Source organism: Choloepus didactylus, chromosome 20, assembly GCF_015220235.1.
Source record: "Choloepus didactylus isolate mChoDid1 chromosome 20, mChoDid1.pri, whole genome shotgun sequence".
In the NCBI taxonomy this organism is placed as follows: Eukaryota; Metazoa; Chordata; class Mammalia; order Pilosa; family Megalonychidae; genus Choloepus; species Choloepus didactylus.
The window spans coordinates 21,487,994-21,499,423 of record NC_051326.1 but is presented as its reverse complement, the minus strand read 5'-3'; the positions used below and the strand labels follow the sequence as shown (position 1 = coordinate 21,499,423).

Genomic DNA, 11,430 nt, shown 5'->3' with positions numbered 1-11,430 from the left:
TTTCAAATTTTTCAATTTTTTCATCATTTGTTCTTTTGTATGTTTGCATTCCAGGGAATCCCTTGATACAAAGGAATCCCTTGCATAAAGGGAATCCCAATAAAATTAAATGCAGATTTCGTTTCAGAAACTTTGGAGGCAAGAATGCAGTGGGATGAAGTAATTAAAGTGCTGAAAGAAAACAGTAGCCATCCAGAATTTTATATCTTGTGAGACTTTCAGTTAAAAATGAGGAAGAGCTCTTTCTGCCATCTTGGAGCCTGTGGAGGCCTGCTGGAAACAGGACTTCTAAAATGGCAAATATGTCTGGAAGGTTGTGGTCCAAAGCCGTTTTTTGCTGGCCATAAGCAGGATCTTCAGAACCAGAGGGAGCACACAGCTCTTCTTAAAATTGAAGGCGTTTATGCCTGAGATGAAACTGATTTCTATTTGGGCAAGAGATGTGCTTATGTGTACAAAGCAAAAAGCAACACAGTGACTCCTGGTGGCAAACCTAACAAAACCAGAGTAATCTGGGGAAATCTAACTCATGCCCATGGAAATAGTCGCATGGTTCATGCCAAATTCCAAAGCAACCTTCTGCTGAGGCCATTGGACATCAAATCCATATGATGCTGTACCCCTCAAGGATTTAAACTTTATTGAAAAATAAATAAATAAAATAATGTATTTGTTCTCTTGTAAAAAAAAAATGAGGAAGAGATAAGGACATTCTCGGATAAACAAAAGCTGAGGGAAATCATCACCACTACACCTGCCCTACCTACAAGCAATGCTAAAGGGAGCTCTTCAGACTGAAAGGAAAGGACTCTAGACAGTGCCTTTTGGTTTGCTAAAGCTGTTGAAATGCAATATACCAGAAATGGGTGGTTTTTACAATGGGGATTTATTAGTTTGAAAATTTACAGTTCTAAGGCCATGAAAATGTTCCAGGCATCAACAGGATGATACCTTCTCTGAAGAAAGGCCAATGGCGTCTGGGGTTCCTCTGTCAGATAGCAAGACACATGGCTGGTGTCTGCTGATATTTTCCTCTGGGTTTCCATTGCTCTCAGCTTCTGGTTACAGTGGCCTCTTCCCTGAGCATCTGTGTGTCCTCTCTTAGCATCTCTGGGGCATTTCTCTCTAAGCTCTCGCTGAACATCTCTGCCTTTTATCCTCTCATAAAGGACTCTATAAAGGATTAAGAGCCACCTGGAATTCAATGGATGCCGTCTCAATTGAAACAATCTAATCAAAAGGTCCCACCCACAATAGGTCTGTACCCACAAGAATGGATTAAAAGAACATGGCCTTTTCTGGGGCACATGAAGCTCCAAACTACACACAGTGGAATGAAGCAGCATAAGAAAATAAAGACCTCTGGTAAAGGTAAACACGGGTAATTATAAATGCCAGTAGTATTGTATTTTTGGTATGTAACACCACTTCTTACTTTTTACAGGTTCTAAAATGCAAATGAATACAAAGTAATGATAAACCTATGGTTTTGACACACAATGTCAAATACAAATAAAGATAATTTGTAATAAGTACAACAAAAAGGGGGGCAGAGGGATATAGAAACAGTGTATATGTATGCTATTGAAGTCAAGTTGGTATCAAGTGAAGTATGATTGTTATATACTTAGGATGTTACATTTTAACCCCATGGTAACTACAAAGAAAATATATGAAAATTATATTCAGAAAGAAATGAGAAGGGACTCAAAATGGTACAATAAAAAAATCATATAAATATGAAAGTAGGCATTAATAGAAGAATTGAGGGTCAAAAAGATATGACTTAAAAAAACTAAATAGCAGAAAGGTAGAGGAAAGTCTTACTTAAAATCAGTAGTTACTTAAAATTTGAATGGATTAAACCCTACAGTCAAAAGGCAGAGATGGGCGAGATGATTAAAAAAGCACAGCTCAACTGTGCAAGACACTCATCTTAAACTCAGAGACATGTAAGTGGAAAGTGAAATGATGGAAAACAAATTCACCATGCAAGTAATAACCAAGAAGGAACTAGGTAGTTCTACTAATATCAGATAAATAGACTTTATGAAGGACAAAAAATTCACTATATACTGATAAAGGGTTCATTTCCACATGAAAGCATAACAATTATAAATATATATGCACCTACTGGCAAAGCTCCCAAATATGTGAAGCAAATATTAAGTGATTCAAAGGGAGAAATAGACAGTTTTTCATTAATAGTAGACTTCAAAATACCACTTTCAATAGTGGATAGAACCTTTAGACAGAAGATCAATACAGAACTGTAAGACTTGAATGATTCTCTAAGCCAACTACCCTAACAGACATATATAGAACAATTCACCCAATAGCAGCAGAATACATGTTCTTCTCTAGGACACATGGCTCATTCTTCAAGAAAAACCACGTTAGGTCACAAAACAAGTCTCAACACATTCAAAAATACTGAAATCATACAACGTATCTTCTCTGACCACAGTGGAATGTGAAACTAGAAATCTGTAACAGAGGGAGAATTGGAAAATTTGCAAATATGTAGAAATCAAATAAGGTACCCTTAAACAACCAATGGGTCAAAAATAAATCACAAGGAAAATTAGGTAATATTTTGAGGCAAATGATAATGAAAACACAAAATACCAAAACTTTTGGGATGTAGCAAAGCTAGTACTGAGAGGGAAATTTATACCTCTAAATGCTTACATTAAAAAAAAAAAAAGATCTCAAATCAGAGACCTAACTGCATAACTGGAGGATTAAAAAAGAACAAACTAAACCACTAAACCTGAAGTGAGCAGAAGGAAGGAGATGGCAGAATTAGAGCAGAGATAAATGAAATAGAGAATAATAATAATAATAATAAAACAATAGAGAGAATCAACAATACTAAAAGTTGGTTCTTTGAAAAGACCAATAAAAAAAAAAACAACAAAAAACTATAGCTAGTTTGACAAAGAAGAGAGAAGACACAAATAACTAAAATCAGAAATGAAAGGGGGATGTTACTACTGATCACACAGAAATAAAAAGGACTATAATAGGATACACTGGACAACCAAACACCGACAAATTAGATAACCTAGATGAAATGGACAAATTCCTAGAAACACACAAACCTCTTACACTGACTCAGAAGAAACAAAAGATCTTCAACAACCCAATAACTAGTAAAGAGATTAAATCAATAAACAAAAACCTCTCAATAAAGAAAAGCCCAGGACCAGAAGGCTTCTCAGGGGAATTTTGCCAAACATTGTAAGAACGAACACCAGTCCTGTGCTAATTCTACAAAGGAATTGAAGAGGAGGGAACACTCTGTAACTCATTCAATGAGGCCAACATCAACTTCATACAAAGCCAGATAAAGATATCACAATAAAGGAAAATTACAAATACTCTTATGAATATAGATGAAAAAATCCTCAGCAAAATGCTAGAAAATGAAATCCAACAGCACATTGACGGAATTATCCATGATGATCAAGTGTGATTTATCCCAGGTATGCAAGTGTGGTTGAGCACAAGAAAATCAATTAATGTAATACACCTTATTAATAGAATGAAGGAAAAAATGATCATATCAATTGGTGCAGAAAATGCACTTGAGAAAATCCATCACTCCTTCTTGAAACAAACATTTAGAAAACTAGGTCTAGAAGGAAACTTCCTCAACACGATAAACAGCATATCTGAAAAACCCACTGCTATCATCATACTCAATGGTGAAAGTCTAAAAGCTTTCCCTCTATGATTAGAAACAAGACAAGGATGGCTGCTATTACCACTGTTATTCAGCATTGGACTGGATGTTCTAGCTAGAGCAATTAGGCAAGAGAAAGAAATAAAAGTCATCCATATTGCAAAGGAAGAAGTGAAACTTTACCTATTTGCAGATGACATGATCCTATATATTGAAAATCCTGAAATATCCATAGCAAAGCTATCTAGAGAAAAAGAACTAATAAATAAATTCAGTAAAGTGATGGGGTACAAGATCAACACCTCAAACTCAGTAGTGTTTCTATGCAACTAATAATGAATTATCTGAAGAAGAAATCAAGAAAAATAATTCCATTTATAACAGCAACTGAAAGAATAAATATTAGAGGATAAATCCAACCATGGGTTTAAAGGATTTATACACAAAAAACTACAAAACATTGCTTAAAAAAAATCAAACAAGACTTAAATAATTGGAAGGACATTCCATGTTCATGGAATATTTATAATGTCAATTTTACCCAAACCATTTACGGATTCAATGCAGTCCCTATCAAAATTCCGAAAGCCTTCTTTGCAGAAATGGAAAAGCCAACTGTCAAATTTATATAGAAGGGTAAAGAGCCCTGGATTGCCAAAGCCATCTTAAAAAGGAAGAACCAAGTTAGAGGGCTCACACTTCCCAATCTTAAAGTTTATTACAAAGCCAATGCAATCAAAACATCATGGTACTGGCACAAGACAGACATATAAATGGGTGGAATCAAATTGAGAATTAGAAATAATCTCTCACATCTATGGTCAGCTGATTTTTGACAAGGGTGCCAAGACCACTGAAAGAGGAAAGAATAGTCTTTTCAACAAATGGTGCTGAGAAATTAGGATGTCTATATATGAGAATGAAAGAAGACCCCTACCTCATACCATATACAAAAATCAACTCACAATGAATCAAAGACCTAAATAAAAGAACCCAAACTATACAACTCCTAAGAGAAATCATGGGTAAACATCCTCAGGACCTGTGTTAGGCAAGTTTCTTATACTTTACACTCAAAACACCAGCAACAAAAGAAAATATTGGGACCTCATAAAATTAAAATATTTGTGCATCAAAGGATTGTATAATGAAGATAAAAAGACAACATATAGAATGGGAGAAAATTTTTGGAAACCACATATCTGATAAAGGTTTAACATCCAGAATATATAAAGAAATCCTACAACTCAACAACAAAAAGACAAACAACCCAGTTTAAAATTTGACGAAAGACTTGAATAGACCTTTCTCCAGAGAAGATAAACAAATGCTCAAAAAAGCACATGAAAAGAAAGCTCAACATAATTAGCCATTAGGGAAATGCAAATCAAAACCACAATGGGGATTAAACTTCCTGGAAAACGCAGTTGATGGGCTCTGAGGTTTGTCTTTAGAATGTAAGGAGAGCTACACAGATATTGCACAGACTATTTAAGATTGTTTGATTTACTTTGAGAGCTATTGTTCCACTTTAGTGTGGCAGAAAAAAGAAATTTCAACAATTATTTTATATACTTTTCATTTTTATGATGAGTCTTCCTCTTATCAATGGATAGAGACCAGCTAATATGGCAATGAAGAGAAAATTGCACAGATGCAAATGCCTTCAGAAGAGATGTATGTCTCTCCATTCGTGAGTGCTCTAACCCTGAGATCTTCTCCAGCTAACTTCATGGGCCTGCCAGCAGAGAGAGGAGTGAAGGAAAGACCCCAATCACCCTGCCAAAAAGGAAAAAAAAAAAAAAAAAAAAAAAAAAAGACTTCATTAAGGCCATAATGTGATTGCTTAGAAGTTCATGTATTAAAAAGAATCACTTGAAAGCATCTGAGATGGTTTATTAGTTTCCCAGGATTCTCTTTTTCCTCTTTTAGAGGAAAAATAAATGCAAAAGGTGATCCTAGCTTGAAACACAGTTGTTTGCCTACATAGCAAAAATCTCTCATCTTCTTTTTCTGTACATAATTATTCTTACGTGGCTTTAAAAGGAGTATACATTTAAAGTCTTAAAACTCTCCAATAGCAAAAATTCTAAGAATTAAAAATATTTCATTCATATTTCTATAATTCTCCAAAAGTATTAAAATGACTTTGTCTATGATTGAGTGACTTTTTTAAACAAATGTGTTTAGTCATCGTTGTAGCTTAATCTGAAATTAATTGACTTGACCATTTGGCTCTGCAGAATAGGGTTTGTAGAGAGACTAAGAAGGAAGGTATTAATTGCTTCCAATTTTATTATAGGCTTTAATGTTTATGAAAGTATTCCTTTTTATTTTATGAGTAATAGCCATTTAAGTAATAAAGGAAAGCATAAAATACTAATTGTAGTTCATGTTATTTAAAAATTGGAATGTTCATTTCTGAATCTTTTTTCTCATCATGTAATTTAAAGAAGTCAAGGTTTGATTTCCTTTGCAGTTTTGTTTTTTGTCCTTGATTATTTTGTATAGATTGTCCTTTGCCTCTAACAGATGAGTGCTCAGGATTCTGCTAGACTTTGGTTGACACTGTTCAACCTGTGGTGGTGAGACATGTAAACAAAAGTCAGAAGAAAATTAGGGACCAGATTATCCATAAAAGAAACTATCTCAGCTACTTCATGATTGCATTAATATCTGGATGTTTCTGTAGCTCTACGTTGTTAAATATGCTCTTAATTTGTATTTTTTGAAAGACTGTCAGCTCAGGTCACAAAGTTTTTATTATTTTATTGTAAATTAATTCCAATGATGAAATTCTCAAAATTCACAATAAATAGTACTTGCATTTTCTTTTTTTTTATGCTTTTAAAGATAATATCTTAACTAGAAGTTTTACTTTGCAAACATTATAGAGTGGGAGAAGTCATACACTATTAACCCTTTATTTTTGTTAAAAGGTCAGCATTAATTTATAAAAAGAACATGAAATGGAAATTATAACAATGTTGTGGAGTTTGTCTCTCTTTCATAGTCTATTAAACACCATGTTCTTTGGGGTGGAAGGCACTGTAATTAAATTTATATACAAAGAATTTTTATGAAATGTCTTACCTCATTATCTAAATTACATGTTATTGCAAAACCCAAATGCCTTTTCTGGATAAATTATAATTCCTTTCCACAAGTGCATTTGAATAGTGACATAAGCTATTATCAATTTATATTTATGTTTAAAACATGTACTTATTTGTATATTTTGTTAAAAACAAAAAGAATAACAACAGTTTATACAGTTCAGATATAAGTCTACACTCTGTTTTTCATGTACAGATTCGCACAGTCACAAAAAAGTTAAAAACTAGCCTTACCATTGTAATGCAATTAAATGGCTATAAATTTCTTCTCATACAACTTCAAAAATTGTTCAAGGAAACACTCAGTAATTTGAAAAAAACACACAATGAAATATAGGAACAGTCTTTCATTGTTGGTGGAAATAACAGTACAGATGCCATGGAACACAGTTTGGTGGTTCTTCAGAAGGTTAGTATAGAATTACCTTCTGATCTGACAGTACCATTTCTAGCTGTACACCCAAAGGAATGAAATCAGGGACTCAAAGAGATACTTTCACACCAATGTTCATAGTGGCATTATTCATAATCACCAAGAGATGGAAGCAACCCAAGTGCCCATCAAATGTGAATAGATAAATGAAATGTGGTATATACATAAAATGGAATATTATTCAGCCTTAAAAAGGAATAAAGTTCTGATACATGCAACAACATGAATGAACTGTGAAGACATCACGTTGACTGAAACAAGCCAGACACAAAAGGACAAATATTGTGTGATCTCACTGATAGGAAATAATCAGAATTAGAAATTTGAAAATTCATGGAGTCAGAAACTAGAATACAGGTTACCAAGGACCAGGGTGATGGAAGGGATGGGGACTTAATGCTCAAATTGTACAGCATTTCTGTTTGGGGTGATGGAAGTTTGGTAATGGACAGCGGGGATGGTGGCGCTGAATCATATATTTGAAAATGGTTAAAAGTAGAAATAGATTGTATATATGTATCTAAGTTACTAGAATAAAATTTTAAAAAATCCATAGGAATGTAGAATAGAAATCCTAATGTAAACCCTGGACTATAGTTAGTAGTTCAATTATAATAATATTCTTTCATCAGTTGTAACAAATGTAACACACTATTACAAATGTTCATAATGGGGGAGAATATATGGAGAGAATATGCATTATTTTTCCGTAAACCAACAACTTTGTAATAAAAAGGGGGGAGGGTAGTGGGAGAAGGAAATGAGCCCCTAGGGCATCCAGCACTTTTCCTCATCAGTCTTACTCTTGTGGTAGACTTTAACAGTTAGAATGTAGAGGAACTGAATAATAAAATCAATAGGCTTAAGTCAATGGGAAAAAAATTTGGAAACCATGTATCTGACAAAAGACTATCTTGCATATATAGAGAAATCTTAGAACTCAACGACAATAGTACAAACAACCCAATTATAAAATGGGCAAAAGATATGAAAAGACAGTTCTTTGAAGAAGAAATACAAACAGCCAAAAAACACATGAAAACATGTTCATCTTCACTAGCTGTTAGGGAGATGAAAATTAAGACCACAATGAGATATCTCACACCAATTAGATTGGCTGCCATTAAACAAACAGGAAACTACAAATGCTGGAGAGGATGTGGAGAAATTGGAACTCTTATTCACTGTTGGTGGGACTGTATAATGGTACAGCAACTCTGGAAGTCAGTCTGTGGTTCCTTAGAAAACTAGATATAGAGTTACCCTTCAATCCAGCAATTTCACTTCCTCTGTATATACCCGGAAGATCTGAAAGCAGTGACACGAACAGATATTTGCACACCGATGTTCACAGCAGCAATATTCACAATTGCCAAGAGATGGAAACAATCCAAATGTCCTTCAAGAGATGAGTGGATAAACAAAATGTGATATATACACAAGATGGAATACTACACGGCAGTAAGAAGGAAAGATGTCGTGAAACATATGACAACATGGACGAACCTTGCAGACATAATGCTGAGTGATATAAGCCAGGCACAAAAAGAGAAATATTATATGCTACCACTAATGTGAACTTTGAAAAATGTAAAATAAACGGTTTATAATGTAGAAGGTAGGGGAACTAGTGATAGAGAGCAATTAATGAAGAGGGAATGATAACTCAATAAGAACAGATCAGCTATCTTGGGTAAATTTAACATTCTTTGAATGCCCAGGAATGACTATGGTTTGTTAATTTCTGGTGGGTATGGTAGGAACAAGTTCACAGAAATGTTGCTACATTAGGTTATTTTCTTGGGGTAGAGTAGGAACATGTTGGAAGTAAAGTAGTTATTTTAGGCTAGTTGTCTTTTTCTTACTCCCTTATTATGGTTTGTTTGAAATGTTTTTTTATTGTATGTTTTCTTTTAATTTTCTTTTGCTATAGTTAATAGTTAATTAAAAAAAAAAATGAAAACAAAAAAGCAGAGCCCCCTTGAGGAGCTAGTGGAGAATGCAGGGGTGTTGGGCTTCCCCACCTCGATGGTTGCTGATGTGCTCACAGACATAGGGGACTGGTGGTTTGATGGGTTGAGCCCTCTACCACAGGACTTGCCCTTGGGAAGACTGTTGCTGTAAAGGAGAGGCTAGGCCTCCCTATAATTGTGCCGAAGAGTCTCCTCCTGAGTGCCTCTATGTTGCTCAGATGTGGCCCTCTCTCTCTAGCTAAGCCAACTTGCCAGGTGAAATCACTGCCCTCCCCACTACATGGGATCTGACACCCAGGGGTGTAAATACCCCTGACAACGTGGAATATGACTGCCGGGGAGGAATCTGGACTTGGCATCATGGGATGGAGAACATCTTCTTGACCAAAAGGGGGATGTGAAAGGAAATGAAATAAGTTTCAGTGGCAGAGAGATTCCAAAAGGAGCCAAGAGGTCACTCTGGTGGGCACTCTTGCACACTATATATATAGACAACCCTTTTTAGGTTCTAATGAACTGGAAAAGCTAGCAGTAAATACCTGAAACTATCAAACTACAACCCAGAACCCTTGAATCTTGAAGACGATTGTATAAAAATCTAGCTTATGAGGGGTGACAATATGATTGGGAAAGCCATATGGACCACACTCCCCTTTGTCCAGTGTATGGATGGATGAGTAGAAAAATGGGGGCAAAAAAAAAAAAAAAAGGCATGCAGCATTCTTTTTTTACTTTAATTGTTCTTTTTCACTTTAATTTTTATTCTTATTATTTTTGTGTGTCTGGTAATGAAAATGTTCAAAAATTAATTTTGGTGATGAATACACAACTATATGGTGGTACTGTGAACAACTGAATGTACGCTTTGTATGATTGCATGGTATGTGAATATAGCTCAATAAAATTGAATTAAAAAAAAAAGAAAACTAGATATAGAGTTACCCTTCAATCCAGCAACTTCACTTCTCTGTATGTACCTGGGAGATCTGAAAGCAGTGACACAAACAGATATTTGCACACCAATGTTCATAGCAGCATTATTCACAATTGCCAAGAGATGAAAGCAATCCAAATGTCCTTCAACAGATGAGTGGACAAACAAAATGTGGTAAATACACATGATGGAATACTACGCGGCAGTAAGAAGGAACGAGGTCGTGAAACAGGACAACATGGATGAACCTTGAAGACATAATGCTGAGTGAAATAAGCTAGTCACAAAAAGAGAGATATTGTATGTTACCACTAATATGAAGTCTGTGAAAAACGTAAAAAAATGATTTATATTGTAGAATGCAGGGGACCTCATGATATATAGCAAATAGTAAGGGGGAATGATAATCTAATAAGAACAGTTAAGTTATGGAGGGTAAACTTAATGTTCTGGGAATGCTCAGGAATGACTATGGTTTGTTAATTTTTGGGGGGTATGATAGGAACATGTTGGAAGCAATGTAGTTATTTTAGGTTATTTGTTTTTCCTTATTCCTTTGTTTTGGTTTCGTTTGAAATTTTTTTTTATTGTTTGTTTTTAATTTCCGATAAAGTTAAAAAAAACAATGAATGAGTGTTAATAAAAAGTAAATGAACAGTGAGGGGAGGAGGGGAATGGAATGTTTTGGATGTTCTTTTTTATTTTAATTTTACTTTTATGTTTTTGGAGTAATGAAAATGTTCAAAGATTGATTGTGATGATGAATGAACAACTATATGATGATACTATGAACAAATGATTATGTGAATATATCTCAATAAAAATTGCATTAAAAAATCAATAGGCTTTATGCAATCAATACATAATCTTAAATCCTTTAACTAGAAACATAGATTTTTAAATATGTTCATAGAACCTTCATAGAAATTGGTGCAATTAAAAAAATTGATGTGATTTAAAAATTGTACTTTTTATAGTACATATAGTCATGAACCAGGAAAATTAGAAATAAACAATTAAAAGGGTACTAACCAGCATTAACTATTTGGAAATTAGAAGTATAATTCTAGATAACACCAGGATCAAAGAGGAAATTTTGAAAGAAAGAGTGACCTAGAAACAAAGAAAAGGAGAATTATTGAAATGGAAAACCAATAATAAAAAGGTAGAGACTAAATAAATCCAACAATAAATTTAAAAAGAAAAACCATATGATCATGATAATATACGTCAAAGAGGCATTGGATTAAATTAACCAGCCATTCTTGAGAAAAATAGGAATAGAA

The 11,430-nt window shown here is 34.2% G+C and overlaps 1 pseudogene; it reads left to right on the top strand.

Annotated features, from left to right (window-relative positions):
- The first annotated feature begins 302 nt into the window (after positions 1 to 302).
- Positions 303 to 635, top strand: LOC119516622 (annotated as a pseudogene).
- Positions 636 to 11,430: the final 10,795 nt, after the last annotated feature.